Source organism: Triturus cristatus, chromosome 4_1, assembly GCF_964204655.1.
Source record: "Triturus cristatus chromosome 4_1, aTriCri1.1, whole genome shotgun sequence".
Taxonomy (NCBI): domain Eukaryota; kingdom Metazoa; phylum Chordata; class Amphibia; order Caudata; family Salamandridae; genus Triturus; species Triturus cristatus.
The window spans coordinates 1,294,778,067-1,294,800,616 of record NC_140585.1 but is presented as its reverse complement, the minus strand read 5'-3'; positions in this window follow the sequence as shown (position 1 = coordinate 1,294,800,616).

Genomic DNA, 22,550 nt, shown 5'->3' with positions numbered 1-22,550 from the left:
CGTGAGATCTGCACTTCATGTAACAGCGTCGTCAGTCTGGGGTGACTGCCAACTGCCTTACTTTAGATCTTCAGTCAGTCAGTCAGTAAAATGTCTTTATTCGATAACTTAATATCATAAAAGACATTGTACAATCATGAGCAAAAACAGTTAATTACATAGTTAAAAAATCTTGATATATAAAAAGTTCATACTATACTTATTGTGAACTATTTGACCCATTATAACACATACATACATATAATCTAAAAACCTTTTTAAAAAGAGACTACCATAAAATTATGCTCTCCCAGTGCAGGAACATTTTAAAGTGCAAAAGATATGCTATTCAGGGCCACTTAGGGCCGGCAGTGAGGTATTTGTCTTTTTCCTGATACGGATAGCAGCAACCAGGAAACTAGCAACATGAAACATTATTCGTGGTGAGTTAAGTTGCTGTAGATACACAAGTGCTGGCCTAACCTGTGTGAATCCCGCCTCCCTCAAAATTGGGAACAAAAACTTCCTTCTACAATCATTATAACGGTCACAAAACATAAAGAGGTGAAGGGTATCCTGTGTTGAAAAGTTGTCACATTTACAGGGGTCAGCACATTCCGTAGTACACCATGTTCGGAAAAAACCCAAAGAAAAATGTATCAGGTTAAGCTGAAATCTAATTAAAAGGTACCGATGATATGGGATGTTCACTATAGTCAGATATGGCTCAGGGCCTGGGCAGCTAACCAGGGCATAGTTAGCTCTTGCTACTGGTTTCATCAGTTCAGTCTCTTCTCGCTTTAATGATAACATGACCAGTAGGGCATTTCTTATCAGTGCAATGTCCTTTTTTGTTATAGTTTCTGGTGAGGAGAAAAGGACCACACGCCCTATTTTTTGGAAACCAGATTTTATATAAGCCAGCCATGGAATTTTGTTTGCATTATCCAATTTTAAGCAATTTTTCAGTATAGTATGGTTTAGGGAGATTTCTTCATTCAACCAGATCTTTAGCCAATATATCAAAGGTGCAATTTTGATTTGATTAGTAACAAATCCAACCCCTACTTCGGTATGATTGGAAAAGGTGGGGGTGGACTGGGGAATAGAGAGGACTCCTCTCAGAAATTTGGTCTCTATTAACTGTATTTTGTCATGATTGGTGTAACCCCATATTTGACAACCATACATTGCAACGGCCAGGCATTTGGCTTTGTATACCTTTAGGAGAGCTTCTACTGGTCTAGCCCCCAACTTTATAGTGAACCCCATAAGTCCTGAGACGGTCCTTGCAAACGCCACGCTACGACTGTTGTTTTGTGGGCGCCAAGTTCCCTTTTTGTCAAATACGACCCCCAGATAAGGGAATGTGGGTACCCTGCAGACCACTTCCCCACTACAGAGAAAGGTTTTAACTTTGGTTTTCCGCTTTTCTCTCCCTGCGATCAGAACCTGGGATTTTTTTGCATTTATTTTTAAGTCCAGGTTTTCCATGAGATTTCCAAAGGCATCCAGCAGCTTTTGTAGGCCTACCCCAGTACGTGCCAGGAGGACAGCATCGTCCGCGTAGAGGAGGACCGGTATAACCAGTTCCCCTATACGTGGAGTGTCCAAGGAAACCTCCCCCAGTTGTGACTCAAGGGCATTTATATATAGTGTGAACAGCAGGGGCGCCAGAATACACCCCTGTCTGACCCCCCTTTCTGACCTAAAGTGTCTAGTGCATCGCCCCTCAGTATTGACTCTGATTTTAGCCGAAAGGTCCGAGTGTAAGTCTGCTAAAAAGTGTACGAGAGGTGCATCAATTCCCATATCTAAAAGTATATTCCAAAGCTTTGACCTATTTACGAGGTCGAAAGCAGAGGAGAGGTCCATAAACCCCATGTATAATGACCCCTCCTTGGCCACCGTATACTTACTAATTAAGAGATGCAGGTTTAGACACTGGTCAATGGTACTCCGTTTTGATCTAAAACCATATTGGGTGTTAGACAATACCCCTCTCTCATCCAACCACTCACTCAGTCTATGCAGGACCACTCTACCTAGTATTTTTACTGAAGAATCAATTAAATAAATAGGTCTATAACAAGAAGGATCCTGCCTAGCACCTTTTTTGAACACCGGGATAATGATTGATGTGGCCCATGATGCTGGAAGACTATTTGGCCCGATCGTGTTGAAAACGTTAGTTAAGATTTTTGACCAGATATTTGGGGCAGCTCTGAACAGATCCGCGGGGACCCCATCGGGTCCGGGATCCTTGTTTTTTGACATTTCCCCTATGGCCCTTTCAACTTCAGAGACCTCAAAAGTCAAAGGGGACAAGACATTTTCGGGCAAATTGGGTAACGCACATTTGCCCTTTACAGGGAGGCTGTATATCTTTTCAAAGTGGGCTATCCAAACCTCATCCACGATGTTACAATCCAAAGGGGAATTATCATCGTTTGTAAACAGTGGCTGATTTACAGTTGCCCAGAATTTCCCACTGTCTTTCAGTACTTCAGTTGACAAGAGTTTTATCCAAGCTTCATCCCGCAGCTCCCGTTTTCTTTCAGTTAATGCTTGTTTGTAGGCAAGTCTACGAGTGGCTATAAGCCCCCTATCCCTGGGAATGACCTTCAAGGCCTTCAGAAGGGCAGCATGGGACTGTGAACATCGTTTGTTAAACCATCTTTTACCGATCTGGGGTTTCTGTTTCCCTTTAATTAGACTTTGGTTTACTTGTACACAGATACTATTAAAAGCATTAATAATGTCAGGGCCTTGAGCCTCAGCATCTAAACAGGTATTAATCTCTACCTCTACTGTGGATAAGATCGCCGATAAAAAGGTCTCTGGGACCACTTTTGCCCATTTCAGTTTTCTCCCCTGATCCGTTAGGGAGACCTCTCACACCACCTTTTGAGATGTGGGCCTAAAGGATAATCGGTCCCCCGGAATCAGTTCGGGTTCCACCGGGTTGTTGTCGCTAAAAATAGAAACCTCTGTTAAATATCTTAAAACTTGAGATAGCATAAATGAAGTCAAAAATACATAGTCAATAATTGTACCTTTGTCTTTCCCCTTAAATGTCGGGATCCTATTTTCAGCCTCCCCACAACCCGACTCATAGAGGTTCCAGTTTGCCAAAAAAAGTTCCAGTTCCTCCCCCTGTTTCGTGTGTTCAAAGTGAGATGGTGCAGAGAACGGTGGGCCCTCATAGGCCTTACCCCCACACAGATTGTCACAGGGATGAATATTTAGGTCCCCCATCAGAAGAATCTCAAAAGAATTTGACCTCAGACTATAAGTTAAAAGAAACTGTTCTAGCAAATCTAGATTGTTGTCTGATTCCATAGAGTTGTAAAAATTAATAAATAATACTTTACTTGTGTCGGACACTGAAAGTTCCACTACTAGACAGTTATGGCATCCTGCTTCGAGCTGCATGAGAGGGCGCTTTATCTCTAAGGAGAACAAACTAATCAGCCCTCCCTTCGCTCTCCCTGCAGCGCTTTGTCTAGCTGGAATATAGAAATGACAGTAACCATCCAGAGAAAAGCAGTTTTGAGCATCCCATGTCTCTTGAAGGGATATTATGTCAAATGTTTTTAAAAACCCCTTCCATATTACATCACCCATTTTGGCCCTTATACCGGCTACATTCCAGCTCATAATTCTGCAGGATGAGGCTGGGGTCCCTTCTACAGGTGCCTGATCCTGAGGGTTACTTAGTCAATCGTTCCCGTCCATTCCTGAGAGTGCAGAGAAATGATTGGCCAGTGTACACCCCAGGACATTAGAGATCTCCATGTTTGTGTTTACATCCCTGAGTGGGTTCCCGCCCTCTATCGTGGGCTGAGAGCCTCTATGTGCATGTGTTAGGGATACTGGTGCTCTGTCCGGTGGTCGTACCACTAGGACAGAGGGGTACCATACCCTATTTTGAGGGGGTGGATAAAAGTAGCCCAGGGGAAGGGGCCTAATGCCCGAGTTTAACAAATCAGAACCATCCCAAAAGAGACGTTCTGCCGTGTGACAAGATTTAAAATTAATCACCACACAATCCCCCTCACGCGTTTTTCTTCTGGAGCCAACCCATCCTACTCTTCTGACCATCTTTATGTTGGTGACTATGTCCATGCTCCCGCTACAGTAGTTTTTGCACCAGGTTTTGGTTTTCTCCATTAAGTCTTGGGTACTTTCACTCCCATTATTTTTCAGCGGGGGGACCCCTGTTAACACAGCCACTAAGGGAGCAGATTGGGGCGGAAGGTGTACATTAAAGTGGCATGGCAGCTCAGCTGGGTCTTTAGTAGAATGTTGTGAGCCTGCCAGGGTGGAACTCTGCGAATTTTCTGCTATACTACCACTAGAGAGGTGAGACCTAGTAACCCCCTCAGGAACCGGCCCAACTACCACACTGGTTACCACAGGTGCATGTGCTATCTGATATTTTTCCCTTAGAGTGGCATTATTTTTATTCACACCTTGCAATTGATTCCCTAAGTCTAGGGTCGGTGGGAATGGTGTTCTTTTTAAGAGCTCACGGTATTCTTGGACAAAGGTGTCTAGAGCATTGCATCTCTTTAACAGGCCCGCTACACACGTGTTTAAAACATCAACAATGTCCTTAGCAATTCTAGTCAGTGCCGGCTCGAGATGCAAGTTAATGAGCCCTTCAATTTTGTTACTAAGTCTATTAACCAGTTCATCCTCCATAGCCTCCGGTGTTTTATCAATGTGCTTAGTCTTTTTATTGCACTTCTTCGTTTGCTTATCCCCCTTGCCCAGTTCGGGTGGTGGGGTCTGTGTATTCTCATGAGATGATGGGGAAGGCTGACTGCCTTCGGTTGAGCCTGCTATAACCGGCAATACATTGCTTGGATCCGGCTGGGGTTCAGATTGTGTAACGAGTTCAGCGACTACAAACTCTTGTGTGACCCCCTCCTGGTCGTGGCCAGCCTCCCCATTTTCTGTCAGAGTTATTCCAAGTTCTATTTCAGCGTTTGCGATTTCCTTTGTAATCACTCCCAAAGCAGATGTCAGATATGATAATATAGTATCTGCCTTTCGTAGTATCTTTGCCTTCTTGTTCCCTTGGCCCCCATTGCAAAGGTGTTTATGCTTACCCATAGTTGATTTTTGGGGAGGTGGCCCGTCCTGTCCCCTGTCGTCCCCGGACGGCCACAGATGGCCCGCCCTTTGCCCGGGCTTCGCCTGGCGTCGCCCGCGCGCGTCCGCGACGCGGAGGGAGCAGCCGCTGTATAAGCGCCTCCGGGCGCGCAGTGAGCAGGAAGTGGGCGGTGCTGGCAGGTGTCGCTAAGCTGTCTGGGAGCTGTAGTTCCCCCCCACAGCGGCCGTGCAGTTCGAAAAGCTACGGTGGCGGAGGGAACACACAGCGTCGGGGCCCCAGCAGAATATGTCCTCCCAGGTGGTGGTGGTGAGTCGGCCTCGACCCTCGCAGCGTTAGCTTTGTCCCCCGCTCCTCAGTGGGAGCAGCCGCTGTATAAGCGCCTCCGGGCGCGCAGTGAGCCCGTCCTGAGGCCCTTAGACTGAAAGCTTTATGTTTTTTCAACTGGAGAACACTCAAAAGTATAGGGTTTTCCAGTGTTCACCATTACATCTATCTGCGACATTGCAAACTATGGAATGATACCGTGTGGTTCCGTCTGGTGACTGAATATAGGTAGATAATTCCAACACAGCGATACCTTATTCTTTATAGTATGCCCCTGATTGGTGAATATCTCTCACAAACACTCACATCATCACACTCCTTATGGTGGGCATTCCACACCTTTGTTTCCTTCTATCTATGCACGATCAATCTTTGCAGAGATTGTACCATCATCCCCTTGCCCCTCCTGATTATCTACTCTCCATGTTGTGGAATAACATGTTTTTTGGTATCACATCCACTTTAGCATTTGATAAGTATTAACTGGTAATTTTTTGTATCTCCTCCTCATGACATTGCATGTAAATACAATCACTGAGATTGTTGCATTATCAAGTTTGCTGAGCTTGTCTAAAATACTGTATATGAATTTGCAGCCCTGAAGAACTCCTGTTGATGAAACACGTCAGCTGCTTGTAAGATCCAATTGTCCACACTACGATATATATGGAACTAATAAAGGGAGAGATCATATTGAACCAACAAATGACTCTTCCACCTTTTTCTTATGGAGGAAGTTATTGATTCACAAGTGTTTGCTTCGTTGCTATTACTGAAACTTGTACCTGACTGTTCACACAGTACAGAAAAACTCACCATGAGTGACTGTGTGCTGTCACCACGTGAGCACCACAATTGGACTACCTAATTTTCCTTCTTTATTGTTAGCCTTTGTATATGTTACATTAGTACATTGATTCTCATTTCACAAACAATTGGACACAATTTATTGATGTGCAGATAATTGGCATAGCCACCACAATTGTGTATTATTCTGTGAATGCTGTCTTGCATTCAATACTATGTTCTTGATCAGGTTATGCAAATTGACTGTTGACGGATTAAGAAATGGCAATGTTTGAGAACAAACGAGATTCATTAATAGAGTTGTTCAAAAACAACACAGTGTCAATACCATAGTAGCACTCAATACAGACAGAGAGAGGTTAAAAATCATGTTTAGTAAATTGGAACGTCTTAGGGAACAAGAACTGTCCAGGTGGTGGGATGCTACAGTCTTAAAGAAATACAATGAGAAAATAGTCCCAAGAGTTCTATGAGTATTAATTTTTCAAACTTTTAAAGACCTTGACCCTAATTATTTGATGGAATGGGAACATCTTTACTTATGTCCTCAATAGGTATGATACACATACTAATTAGAGATGTAGAGAGAAAAATAACTAATTTGTTGTCAGAAATACAGACATTAGAAAACAAAAAAAAGATCTAAACTTACCTGAAGCAACAGATAAAAACTATCAGATCCTCAGAGAAGTACTCAACAAACACCAATTGTACATAAAAGACAAAAAAGCATAACAAATCAAAAGGGCTATAAAAATGGCAAAGTATACACCTTTGCCTGCAGATTTGCTAACATAAAATCTAGCTAAATATAAGAGAAACACCATGTAATCTTTACGAATTCACAAAGCATTATTGCAATGTCAACAAATAAATTTACCTATATGTGAAATAACGCAATTAATAAGCACATTTGATATACGAATAAGTGTCAATTACACAAGAGGAGTTCTTCATGTTGATGCTAGTTACATTCATTTTCTAGGTTGATTCTCCATGTTGCTTGTCAATTATCTAGAATACAACATGTATCAATATTAATACATTTCAAAATGCTAACACTTCACATTAATACAACAAGTGATTATGTGCGGGTGCACTCTACAGGTGCACTCTACAAGTGATTGCGATGCACCCCTACGAATTAAATTGTATTTCTGCTTCATCACCATTTATGTCTCTGATTATTTTGGCCTAACAGGTGTGAGTGACTTTTCACTCACTTGGCATTGTGTCTTATTTTCAGCAAAGACTTATTCTGGTCCTGCAGTACTCCCACATTCTTTGACTGTCTTTATATATACGTGGGATGTATATTGAAAGCGATGTTAAGCATTTAGATCATTAACTGTTCAGGTTCCCATTTTTCCTTTTCTGTCTGCAGCTTTAAGACAAACATTAACAGCGTTTCTGTAACATGAAACTTGACACACAAGCTCCACTGTTTGTTACAGCGGTACTGGTTTATAGAAAGCTTTCTAGATATTTTCTGCAATTCCACTCCATTGTTTTGATTACTTACAGCACTCACTGCAATGAGCACTAGTGTAAACTGTCCTACACCATTGTACAAAATGTCCGTACTATTGGCATTGTGGATTTGTTTAAATAGGAGCTTGGAGACCGTGCGCTCAGCAAGATATGGAAGTATAAATAATGGGTTTGTTACGACTTGGTATTATGACATGGTTAATTTTGGAATGCAAATGTAATACATCTAATACTTGGTCTTATGACGCTTATATGGTAAATTTGAAATGTGGATGCCATGCACTAAATCATGCTGCTTGCTTCATATCTTGTTTACATCATGACTGGGTCCATCTTCAGGCCCTTAAAGTGAAAGCCCTCTTTTTTAATCTAGCGAACACTAAAAAGTATACCGTTTTCCTGCGTTCACCATTACATCTATCTGTGACACCATGAACTATAGAATTACAATGATTGGTTCCCTCTGGTGACTGATTATAGGTAGATACTTCTAACACAGGGAAGCCTTATTAGATCTCGCCTAGGCAGCGCGCATGCGCTGTCTTTCCGAGACATCTAGTTATCTGTATAGCGAGGGTAGTCCCGCCTGCTGCTTGAGTCCTGCTTGCAGTTGGCTTCACTGTGATTTCCGGCCTCCCTATTGGGTTGCTGGTCCGATGCATCACTTCATTTTTTATCGGAAACAGCACCGACCAACTATAGTTATATTGCGCTGTAGGGCTTTGTCCGTTTCCTTTAGGGACTACATGGGCTTTTTTTTTTTATCGCCACTGCTACCGCTTCATGGGCCGTGGCGATTTAAAAAAACAGATTAACATACGTCACTGTTGTACAGCCCCCTCTCCAAACGGGTCTTCTGGAGTTCTACAGCCATTTCTGGGCACATCCTTTCTGCAGACTCTTGGCGTTCAGAGGCGGTAATTGCGCTTCTGGAGAGAAATATTTTCAGAGACGCCACACGTTGGGCTGTGGGGCTGCCTGTGCGGTGGTGCATGTTTGCTGGGCTCGAGCCCTGATTTGTCTGGCCTCGGTTAGGAGATCTCTGTTGGGTTTCTAAAGAAAATCATTTTTCACTGTACTTGCATTGAAAGTAACCAAACAAGGCTCCATTTGGTTGGTCGCCCACCACCGCCCGTTCTGCTTCTGTGATGATTTGGTGTGTCATGCCGTGGCAAGGACTGGGTGGCTTCAGGAAGAACAATGGTCAGGAGATGGGAAATGCTTGTTGTAATTTTTTTGCACTGTGGCTATTGTTCGGGAAGTGGGGGGCTTCCTGCTGCTGCGCACCGAATACTGCAGTATCCTTCCTTCCAAGCATACCCTACCACTGGCAGGTTGTTGTGACATGAGTATATTTGGCACAGTGTCACAGGTTGTTATGGCTCAGACTAAACACACTGCCAAAGAAGTTCAAAGGTATGCTTTCACCTGATGCAAGGGTGTGTACAGGTAATTGTGTGCTGTGACGGTGTCTGGGAGTAATCTCAGTATGTATTGTAGGCTCTGCCAAGCAACAGAAGTATTGCTGCCCTATGGCATCTGCTGCTAAACCCCTTGGCACCCCCGGCAATTCGGCGCCTCATAAAGTAATGCAACACGTTTCCCATGCCTCCCCAGGGGTGCAGTGCACGCCGCCTCGCAGCGCTTTGCTAAGTTCGGCTGCAGTTCTAGTTTTAGTGCACTGGGCTCCCTTCATGGGGCCCTTGGGGCAGCCTCGCCCTCCATCTTATGGTCGCTACAAAATACGCTCTGTAAGAGGACATTACACAGATAGCAAGTTTTTTGTTTTCACCGAGAGGGGGTTGTAGAGTTCCCAGTGGTGCTGTCATGAATTAAACACATGCATGTGGGTTTGCGGATAAATATGTGGGTTGATTCTTTCTGGAGTAGTGCACAGTTTTCCCTCACATTCGATAGGTTTACAGAGAGCTCTGTGGTGCTGTGAACGGGCCTGATGTAAAGTAACTCTTCTGTTCTCTTTCTACCCTATTCTGGTTCCTGTGTGTTAGAATCCGGGTTCTCTGGTTGGCACAGGTAGGTACTTGTGACAAGCAGGGAACCTTTCCTCTAGTCAGGGTAAGGGGTTACACTCCTAAAATAACCCCTGCTCACCCTCTAGGTAGCTTGGCGTGGGCAGACAAGGCTTATCTCAGAGCGTTATAGGTTAAGCATTTGTGAACAAATACAGTAACCAAGGGACAACACTACAAATGGACCCCACACAGGTTTTTATATTAAAAATAAGGATTCTTTATATAGAGTTACCACAAGACCATTAAACGACAAAAATACACAATACTGTTAATTTAGATGGTAGAAGTTTGCTTAGTTCTTAAATGCAACACTTTAAGTCAATGTACCCTAGATGCGACACGCAGGGCAACGAAAATGTTGCAACGATGCTGATGCGATGAAGTTTTTGGTGCAAAGAAATAAAGACGTGAAGATCTTCCAGATGCGTTAGGCTTCTCTGATGTTGCGAGAAGACTCGTCTCGATGCGTCGGCTGCAGCGGCGTCACCCATTTACGCGATGCGACGACAGCGGCCTTGGCAGCGGCACTCTTCTCCGACGTTTGCGAGACGCTTCCGCTCGATGCGATGCTGCAGCGGCGCCACCCCATTACGCGATGCGACGACAGCAGTTCCGACGGCGGCACGCTCCTCCGTGGATGCGAGGTGCTTTTCTTGATGCGGTGCAATGCGACAACTACGATGGCTGCGATGGCGACACACTTCTTCCTCGAAGCGAGACTCTTCTCTTGATGCGGTGCAATGCGTCAGCTACGATGGCTGCGATGGTGACACGCTTCTTCAGCGTTGCGAGAAACTTCCGGAAGGATGTGACATGCTTCCGCTCGATGCGATGCTGCAGCGGCGACACCCTTTGCGAGATGCGACGACAGCAGTTCCGACGGCGGCACGCTTCTCCTTCTTGAGTCGCGCTTCCAGCTCCTTGCGACACACAGTCCCTCAGAAGGCCCAACAACAACAGCAGGCACTTCCAAAAGACTCTGGGGAGCTGGGGGGTGAAGTCAACTGGTCCTGGGACTTCGTTCAGGGGGCAAGCTCAGCACAAGCCCTTCGAGATCTTTTCAGCACAAGTTGAAATAAAGTCTTTGTAGTCTTTCTCCTCTCCTTTCAGCAGCAAGGCAACCACTGCAGGCCAATCCCCCCAGGTCAGGGACAGTACTCCTCCTTACAGCTTTCCCAGTTCCTTCTCCTCAGGCAGAGGTTCTTCTTGTCAAGTAGGATCTAATTTCTTGGGAGCAGGGTCCCAATACTTATACCCCTAATTCCTTTGTTCCTCTGGGGTAGAGGGGCCTTTGCCCAGTCCAAGCCAGTTCTTGAGCACTTTGTTGACATGACTCTGCCTTTCTATTCAGGGTGCAGGGCAGAGACATCAGCCGCTCCACAGGAGGTGGAGCCAGCATTGTGGTGGCAGAGCACAGCCCTATTCAGAGTCCAGGTGCACTCCTCCCACCCATCTGGATGTCAATCTCTCTATTCACCACCAGGCTACCTAACCCTGCCCCTCTGGGTTTCCCCAGCCCTGTCACTCACACAAACCAGAGAGGCAGATACACATCATAGCAGAGGTGGGCTGGAATGGTTAGGAAACACAGAATATTGAAATAAACTTTACTAAAAGACGTATTTTATTATTCTGAGTTCAGGCATACTAATCTCGATTTACTATCATGTTCCCTGGGTCTGTTAGGATCATAGGATGTAACAATTCTAACAGCCCATTCTGGCCTATGGAGAACAGGTAGCCTTACAATAGTGAAAAACGAAAATGGCTGTAATTCACTATTAGGACATGCCACACACATCAGGGCTTGTCCTACCTCGTGCTTACAATGCACCTTGCCCTTGGGCCTACCATAGGGGTGACTAATATGAAGTTAAGGGATGGTTTAGGGACTGGGAAGTGGGTGCACTTGCCCAGTCAGCATGACAGTACCAGACTGCATGCAGGTTCTGCAATGGCAGACCTTAGATACATTTCACCAGGCCGCTTCTGTGGGTGGCACAACCAGTGCTGCAAGCCCACCAGCAACATTTGTATTTACAAGCCCTGGGCACTCCTGGTGCACTTTACTGGGGTCTGACAGTAAACCAAATAAGCCAATCATGGAATCCAACCAACATATACATTTTAAATAGGGAGCACTTGCACTGTGGCACTGGTTGGCAGTGGCACAGTGCTCTGAGCAGCTAACACCAGCAAAACACATGAGGCACAGCGACAAAAAGTGGAAGGGACACTCACACCAAGGTGCCAGGTCTAACACTGTGTACTTACATTCCCTCTCCCCTACTTCCTAATTGCACCTTCCTAATGCAAACTTCTCTCCATTCCATCACTTGCTCTTTGCCCCCCCTCTTCCTTGTTTCCCCATTCTCACCACGTTTTAACTCTGCCCCCTCCTCCTCGTCTCCCCATTCTCACTCCACGTTTTACCTCTGCCTCCGTCCTCCTTCACCCTCCCAGTTTGTCCTATTCCTCCCCATTTCTCCTATTCCTCCCCTCTTTCCTCCGACCCTCTCTCTCTGTCTCGGACCCTCTCTCGGTTTCTCCTACCCTGTCTCGGTTGCTCGGTTTGCAATGCAATAGGTCTCGCATGTACTCAAGTTTGACCTATTGGCAATGAAAATAACAATGCCTTTTATTTATGTTTTGGTTTTTAAAACATAAATAAAAGGCTTTGTCATTTACAATGCCAATAGCTTAAACTAGCGTGGTAAAAAAATGCTATAATTTGCGAGAGTTTAAGCTATTGGCATTGTAAATGACAATGCCTTTTATTTATGCTTTAAAACAAACATTTAAATACAACGCATTGTCATTTACAATGCCAATAGCTGAAATTCTCGCAAATGTGAGACCTATTGCATTGCAAATACTTGCTTTTTATAGCAGACCCCCTGATTGGTTAATATCTCTCACAAACACTCATTTGTAACACACCTTATTGTGTGAATTCACACCTTTGTTTCCTTCGGCTATGCACGATCAACCTTTGCAGAGGTTGTACCATCATTCCCTTGCCCTTCACGAGTATTTACTGTCCATGTTGTGGAACAACATGTTTCTTGTTGTCACATCCTCTTTAGCACTTGATAACTGTCAACTGGTATATTTTCGTAACTCCTCCGCACTTCTTAACATATAAATACAACCACTGGGATTGTTGCATTATCAAGTTTGCTGAGCTTGTCTAAAAAACTGCATATACTTCGGTGCTATTACTGAAACGTGTCCCTGAATGTTAACACAGTATGGAAAAACACACACTGGGTGGCTGGGTGCTATCACCACGTGAGCACCACAATTGGACTACCTAAGTTTCCTTCCTGATCGTTGGCCTTTGTATATGCTACATTAGTGCACTGATTCTCATTTCATGAACAATTGGACACTACTGATTGCGGTGCAGATAATTGTCATAGCCACCATGACTGTGTATTATACCAGGTGGTTAAGCACAGGTTTATTTAATGACTTTTTGTGGTTCACCCTGACAATTGTTTGTGGCTGTTGCTTGAGTAGGGTTTTATCCGCCTCAACCAACAACCCAATTTCTCACGCCACTCCCCCCTCCCCATCAGGCAAATAAAATACCAGATTTTTTCATGAATATTTCTTGATTCTCCTACACAGATTATAGATTTCTAGCAAAATTAAGCGAAAATTATGTTACCATCTTTTACTACTTTATTCAATTGTTCAACTCTTTTTTGGGAGAAGGCCTCACCCCCTGCTTTGGGAATTGTCCATGTGGGAATTAGGTGGAACAAGTGATGGAAGTGAGCAGCGGCCTTTTTCTTTTTACCAATTAAACAAGGGGTACAAGCACCAAAAGTCGAGTCTGATTCTCCAAAGGGGACAGGACGAACATAAGCCATGGAAAATCTGTAGAAGCATGAGCACAGAACTATCCTCCTTGGTGAAAAATAATACATATGTGTGAAAAGTAGCGATAGCCTGTCACTAACACTGCCTGACACTCGAGGCACCCAATGGGTTTCCTGTGATCTGACCAAAAGCATGATTCACACTGGTACTAAAGCCAGGAGTGGCTCCTTTGTTATAGTAGAGGCGTGTCTCCCAACTGAAATGTCCAATAGGGACGAAATATAAAATTGCAATGAAGTTAGTTCATTACTATTTTATTTTTTGTCACCCCGTCCTGATCTGAATGTCTGGACAGGGCAAGGCTGCTGCTGAATGGCACCAGCAGGGACGAGGGTGGGCTGCCTTTTGCAGATGTTTAAAGTGTGCATGTCTCTTTGGCCGGCCGGCTTTCAGCGGCCAGCAAGACAAACACACTTTAAGCTTCTCAACCCAGTTGTCTTAAGGCAGTTGAGAGTAAGTGTGGGCTTCCAGTGCCCTCAGGAGCAGGACAGAGGCAGCTAGCTCCCTCTAATCAGGGGCTGCTCTCAAGAGCATGAGTGCAGCACCAGGGGGCATATCAGCAACAACCGGCGATAATTATCGCTCAGCGCTCTTACGTGAGGATAATTATCGCCGGCTAGCGTGGATTTTTATCGCTGAGTTAGCGTGCTATTAGCAACCCTTATCTCCTCAGCGATAAAAATCCTCACGCTAACTGCCTAACGTGAGATTATCATTGGAAACCCAGCGATAATCTCACGTAGTGTGGCGTTAGCTTGCTGATAGGGACTCACAAACTTAGCCATGATATCCACCTTCCATAGGATATCATGGATAAATCAGTCCTGAAGCAGGCGTAAGGAAAGTAGCGATAACAGGGGTTATCGCTACTTTTCCTGCCGCTATGCTTCATAGCGTGGGGCTTGATGATAGGAGAAATGTCGCTTAGCGACATTTCTCCTGTCATGTTAGGTCAGGGACGCCCACTTTGCATCTCATTAGAGATGCAAAGCTGGGCGTTAGGAATCCCCAAGCTAAAGCAAGGTTTCACGCGTTAGCGTGGCCTTGCTAATTAGGCGATAAAATTATCGCCGCTTTTCAGCCGAAAACGGCCGCAAAAGTGGCGATAATTTTTTATCGCCAGCTTGTAAATATGCCCCCAGGATTGGCTTTGGAGGCTTCCTCGAGGAGAAAAGAAGATGGAGGACCTTGTACTCGTTGCAGGAAGGAAGGTAAGTGTATTTTATTTACTGTTTTATTATTATTTTGTTTTTGTGCTACCCGCCCCACCACCCTCGGGCCGTGCCAGCAGCGACTGCCTAAAGGTAATGGCTGAAGGGAGCTGACCCGTTTCCAATTCTAGGTATGCTGTCCTATGGGCTGATCATAAATGTGAATGACATTTCAATCACGCAGTTGCCGCATGGTGCCTATCTAAGGACTCTTTTATGTATTGTTTGTTGTATTTTTTATTTTTCTTTATGGCATATGTTTAGCTCACAGCTAAAGTAGTCTTGGCTCATCTAAAAATACTGGATAGCTTGAAGACAGAATCTGTTTGTTGAAGATAGTCGCACTCATTTCTTTCTGATAACAAATCATAAGAATTATGTTTTTTTTCTTCAGGAAAGCGTATTCAGGGGGAGCACAGTTTAGCTGCTAGTAAAACCACAGGGGGTTTTAACCGTGGCAGACGTGTAAAGGAAAAACATGAGTCAAATAACAAAGAGACTGACAATCAAAGTCGGTTTTAGCTTTGAAATTTGTGCTGCTCCACATTCACTGGTTACAATATGTATGAATGTCATAACCTGGCAATATGAAAATGCACTTAAAGCACTTTACACCTTATTGTATTTATATATTGTTTAAATTCAAGGACTACGGACTAAGATTTAAGTACAACAGCAACGAGAGCCAATATAAATATGCATCATTATTGGGCGAGTAAAATACCTTCACAATTTGATCAAAAAGAAAATTATTGTCACTGAATAAATACCCGTATTTTTATGACGAAAGAAAAGAGTTCTTCTACAACTTATGAAGAAGAACTTTATTCACTCCATTGCGCAGACAGGGCAGCGATGGGAAACTGGCAAATTGCCAAGCTCTCCCTCAGAGTAAGGGGGTGATGTGACAGGAAACGATATATATATATATATTTTGCAGATTTATATAGCGCGAACTCGACCCGAAGGTATTGGAGCGCTTTACATGAGCACCGGTTACGTTACACAAGGATACATTAATTGTTTTGGTAGGGACGGGAGATTGAGTGATTTGCCCAGAATCATGTGTCGACCCCAGGCTCGAACCTTGGTTGCGCAGCGTTAAAGTGGGGAGACTAGCCGTGAAACCACATCTTCTCCCAACAACGAGGACGAGAATATAGTTAACTTCATCATAAATAAAAAATAGTTTGGTAGCCGGAAATTGTGTTTTGCCAGACCAGAGATTCATCCTCTGACGAAGACTGAGGATTGCTTATAGTATGGGGGAAGGGTTTATAGCAAGAAGCTGAGAGGCACACCTTTGGACATTAAAAGATTACATACATAGTTGGTCATGTCTCTAGCATGACACCACAAATGAATTGGACAAATAATTGATACATTCTTGATGTGTGCAAATACATTACTACAAATAGCATCAATGTTTTAATTCAGTATCTATACATTGTAGGGTGAACATGGATAATCTTGAAGTAAGGCTACCACTATTGACAATACCGATTAGAAGGGAGTTGTTAATTTGCAAGGGGTTTGATATGCGTGCACTCTTCAGTTGGTTCTGAATGCCACTCACACTCGAGAGAATATACTGGGCATACAACATGCAAGTCGCCTAAGCAAAATTGGCAACCTTACCCTCTCCACCCTTTGCCCCACAGATACACATCAAACCAACAGTTGATCTTCACTGCGTAGTCTTTTATTACACCTTCTTTAATTGTTGGTTGACTGTAAATACTTGACCAATTTTTTGCATGACTAAAACCAAATCAAACACACATGGTATAAAAAGAAGTAGGCTTGCGAAGAATACATTTCAGCCACAAATTGAGATTGGATTTACATTCCAGAAATGGCCCTTTGCCATCATGATCTCCAGAAACGCACTTTGATAATGAATCCCCCTGTGCTTATTGTGCCAGCAGGCCACAACTTGCACTGTTTCTATCTGTGGTACCTATCAGTCCTCCATCCCAGAGGCACTACCACCAGGGCACTGCTTAACGCCTTGGCCCCACCGGGGTTCCTGCACACCAGGTACCCCCTCCAAGGTTTCTTACTACTCACACCGGCATCTCGGGTAGGGCAGGAGAGTCCAGGACCACCAGCAGGTCAGTCCCCCCTCCCGCCAGCCGGAGCCCCCAATGAATGCTCGCCCTGTTCTAGGGTCAGACAGTCCATGCCAAAAAGTAGTCCACACCATTTCTATTGGACAGGACCCTGCGAACTTGTTGATTAATCTTAGGGATGGGTGGGTGGGTAACTTGCTGCTGGTCCAGCGTCTCGGCATCCGAGGGAGAGGACAAAGAGGGCTTCCCCCTCTCTCCTTCCGCTTTTATCCTTTTTGGGAGGGGCCCGCCTGTGCCCCTTGATGACGTATGCGACCACCCCTTCGATTCCGGCGTCATCTATTTCCCCCCAGGCCAGAAGGACAGGACCGGCTCCCGCCCGTGATGCCACTAAGGACGCCACGCCCCTATGTGCGGGTGGCGCCGGCCATAGTGGGCATGCAATGTGCAAGTCGCCCCAGCAAAATTGGCAACCTTACCCTCTCCACCCTTTGTCCCACACATACACATCAAGCCAATAATTGGTCTTCACTGCGTAGTCTTTTATTACACCTTCAAATAACGCAATCTTTAATTGTTGGTTGACTGTAAACACTTGACCAAGTTTTATGCATGAGTAAGACCAAATCAAAAACACATGGTATAATAAGAAGTAGGCTTGCGAAGAATACATTTCAGCCACAAATTAAGATAGTATTTACATTTCAGAAATGGCCCTTTGCTATCATGATCTCCAGAAACGCACTTTGATAATGAATCCCTCTGTGCTTGTTGTGCCAGCAGGCCACAGCTTGTACTGTTTCTATCTGTGGTACCTACCAGTCCTCCATCCCAGAGGCGCTACCACCAGGGCACTGCTTAACGCCTTGGCCCCACTGGGGTTCCTGAATACCAGGTACCCCCTCCAAAGTTTCTTACTACACACACCGGCATCTCGGGTAGAGCAGGAGAGTCCAGGACCACCAGCAGGTCAGTCCCTCCTCCGGCCAGCCCGGAGCCCCCATTGAATGCTCGCCCTGTTGAGGGTCAGACAGTCCATGCCAAAAAGGAGTCCACACCATTTCTCTTTCCCGGGACCCCGCCACAGGGCGAGGAGCTTATTGGCGCTCTCACACTCCCCCACCTAACGCATGACTACCCAGCTCCATTCAAGTGGCCCCTAACATACTCTAAATGAACCATTCAAGCTACTTGCTAAAGAAATGTATCCAGCTGTTAGATATAACACTGCATCGGAGGCCTGTATCAGGTTGTGACTAATGGCATGCAGTGGTGAGCCAGCCAATAATTTAGCCCCTGCCTAATTTAATTTCTTCACTGATCTGTTCACCGCTAGCGACAGCACATTTTTGGACCCAACCCGGCACGGGATTACCTCCGACTAGAATATAGCCGTGCTTGGCCGAGAAGTTCTCACCCACGAGAGCATAGCAAAGATTGCTTCCTTACACACCTCCGGCCCACGGGGATCATGTCATTGCCCCCTTAGTGAATCACCAGCACATCCGGGGTGTGCACGCCACCCCAGTCCAATGCCCTCTGTACCTGGTTAACCAGTTCATTTAACTGTTGCCCTCCAATCCCTATCCAGTGTTGATCGATTCCCCTTGCCCTCTGTAATCTCTCTACCTCTGAACCTATCCCCCATCCCAGAGGGAATTACCAATCCAGGATCTCCAACAAAGGATCGGCCCGCCAGGGTGCAACCCTTTCTCGGGTATGGCCGGAAAGTCTGGGACCACCAGCAGGTCAGCCCACTCTTCTACCAGCCAGGTGCCCCACCAGCTACTCACAGGCTGATGGCAGCACATCTTACCGGCTGATGGCAGTCCATCGGCCCCTTTACCAGTGCCTCCTGGGAGCCACATAACCCACCGTCCGCTGGGATGCATGTGTTGGGACAGAAAGAATTCCAGGGTACCGCGGGTAGGATTGACAGGTCTAGGACCCTAGCTGGTCAATCCCTTTTTATTTCAGCCAGCCCCCCAGCCCCCAGCATCATTACATGCTGACGTCAGCCATAGTCCACTTACCAACCTGGTACCTCCCTTTGCTCTGAACCCACTCAGCTATGCTGCCTATTCCATTTCCCTCAATAGGCCCCCTTTTTTTTTTTGCAGTGGCCCAGTACCAATGCCAGACCTTCACTGTTGTGTACTCTGCACTGCCGCCCCTCAAAGACCTACTCTCAGTTGTAGATATGCCTAATGCTTGTTAACCAGCCCTTGTTTACTCCAGGCCAGCTTGTACTCTTTGTGAGGGCCAAACGCACCCCTTACTTTCTCCTGGGCATCGACCCACTTCTCAGCCAACTCCTGAGACTCCTGGTAATGGACCATGGAGGCTCAACTCCCATGCTTTACTGCCCTCTCAAAGACTAGCTTCTAGTCTTGGCCGTACCAGGCCAAATCTCTGAAGACGATTGCTACGGCCGCTGCCCGCAGTGGCCTCGCTCTGTGGGGGGGGACACACCCCGGGCAGAGGGTACTACATCATTGCACCAAATTCAAGAATCTTGGTGCCCCATTATTGCCCAAACAATGCAGGCTGCTGAGAGCAGCCGGACTGATCCCCATGCCCTTATGCGTTTTAATGTGATATATAATGCCTATTCCACCTACCCAGACTAAACGCCCCTGAAAATTACTGGTTTACCTATGAACGGTGTTACCACCCCAGTCCCAACAACGGCGATTTGGGCCTACCCTTTGTGCTAAATGGGGAGGACCCGCTCTTTTCCCTGTAGCGATCACCTGTATCCCAGTGCTGGAGTGTGCAGAACCATAAATGTATCCTCCTACTACGAAGTTTCAAATACCTGGGTTATTATTAAAAAGGCCAGCCGTACAAGACCAGAAGGGTGTTGTACCTCCTTAAACTAGAAGTGAATCGTATCTCTCAAAACCAGATTGCTATTAGAGACCCTATGCAGAACACTACAATGCAGCCATCAAAACAAGGATGCTATAACCCCGTCTGTGTCTTTAAATATCCCCTGCCCACCTATGCCTTCCCATCTTACATCAATCATGGCATGCCAAAGGCCGCCGTTTACATTAGCCTGATTCTGACCCCTTTTACTTATTGCATTGCTAATAAGCGACACCATGCAGGCCTCTGCCACGCATGCCAACCATTAACTGCGATGCTGTATCCCCATCTAAGCCTATTTTCAATCTCCCGAGCTGACTATACTTGTGTGTCTGTCATGCACTGCTTACGGCCTAGCATATTACAGCTGCCATAGCGCATCAAGCGACAACAGTCTGCATTAGCACCACCTTGACAGCTATAGGACTTACTGGGTCAACCTTAGTGATGCTGTACCCCTGTCCACATATCTTGATCCCCCGCAGTAGCTATACTTGTGTCCCCTAACATACTGTGTATATCCGATATTTGATTAGGGCCTAAAACACCAATTTGTGAGAAGAAAAACGAACTAGCCCTATTGAATGGCTCAAATGTATTCTGTCCAGTGCTAAATGGCTAAGTCCTGCGAAACCACGACATTGATGTTTTCTTGTCATAGTCCCTTCACCAGTGTTACCCTAGCACTACATCACCTCACTCCTCATTCTTAAGGCAGAGAGGCTTACCTGCCACATCCTTACATCGCCCCCATGTCCCTTAATGTTCAGGGGGTTACCATCTCACTCTTAAGTGCTTTTTGTCCAATCAAACCTTGCACCACTGATAAGGCCGGATTCTTGCCTACCTGATTATCTCCAAGAATCCTCACCGGTCGCCAGGATCTTTTTTTTTGCCAGATAGTGTAGAGGGGATGAACACAATTATCAAAATATATCTACCACAATTAGGATTCATTGGAAAGGACCACTGACTCCGAATCTAAAATTTGTAAGATTTTATTACAACCAAAAACAACTGAACATACAAACACCTTAATACAAGGTGCAAAAGGTAAATGGGCACTAACACAAATGCGAGCCTACGCAAAATTCTCATTCGACTTAATACAAAGAGAATCACTGACTCCAAAATCATCAAAAAGGCGATGGAAAGGCCAATATCTAAATTTGGAATCATTAGTCAGAAAGAAGAAAACATTAATCTGTCCCTACTCTACCTCTAACGTGACATCCCTACTTAACATTCCCATCCCAGGTAAGAGAATCAAGGAAAAGGTGTCAGAAGTGAGGACTCCTTTAAGAAGTACCTTCACTTAGTCAGAGCTCGTTCTAAGATGCTCCTTCTAGCTTCCCATCTAAACCTCATCTGCTCAACCCACGGGGGCACTGTCCCTAATACAAAACCCCAAAATCATAGAACACACCCTTCGGCACACCTCTTCGGCCAGGTCTTCTCTCGGTAGTTTTCCACAGAGTTGTCTTGCATCCAACCTTGGGTCCCAGGCACCTTGCGCAGCAAAAGTATCCATCTCACATTCCTATGCACTCCCCTGTTGGCTTCTCACAGCATCCCAACTCCTAAAACAAAGATCTATTCTCTCTAACGAGCTAAATGTCCTTGCACCTGCAACAGAAATATGGGAACGAGAAAAGCCATTTCACATCTTTAAGATTTTACATTTCCCTGCAACCCAAAGCCTTTTCCAAGGGAATCATTTTCGGCCTACAACATTAGCTAACATAAGAAATGAGACCTACTCTTTGGCATATATGTGATCAGGCCTTTACACATTAAACACTTTATTAAACCACACTCTAAGCATTAGTTCACTGTTTTCAGGTACGTGAATAAGCAACCTACGCGTAAAACTTTAACATGGCACATGTTTAGCCTAATATATTGCATTGTACGAAAACTAATGATAATTCATTTTGTTGAACACATTCGCAATAACCTGCAACATTAATCCTCACAAAAGCATTATTACAGTTCTAATCACCTCTAAGTTAAATGATTACATCAATACATTTCTATGACTCTTCTAAACATACATTGATTAATATGCGGGTGCTGACTAACAGTGAATATGATGCACCCCTACAAATTTCAGAATCTTGTGACGCTCTGTCAGTTCCCCCCTTTGATGACAAATGTCATCACACCATAACAACCACATTCCCTTGGAGAAAGAACCGACCTAAACAGTGCTTGTTGCCATTCTATTTTGTCGGAACCTCTCCATTCTCTTAAGATTCTGGTATTGACTATCCTGCAGTCTAGCCATTCGCCTCTCACTCGATCTAAGAGCTCTTTCAACTCTGTTTCCTCTGTACCATTTACAGGCTCTGATGAGACCCCACAAGCAGATCACACATACCACAACAATAATAGGAGGCTTCAACACAAATCCAAGGAATCCTTTTCCCAGGCTCGCAAATCAACTTCCCACACGACCGAATCCTTTACCAATCTTCTCCCACACACCCTCTTCAGTCAAATCCGCAATCTCTTGGTGAATCGTGGTAATGTTGTCAATATATTTCTCCAGATCCTTGCTGTTATCTGGAATATACGTGCAACATTCTTGAACTTTCAACAATTTATAGACTCCACCCTCTTTTGCCAATAACACGTCTAAAGCAAGACGATTTTGCAAAACCATAGTTCTTATCGACAACATCTCTCCATCTACCAACAACAAAGACCTTGCCGTATTCATTGACAACTCATCAACCACAGTCGCCAACTT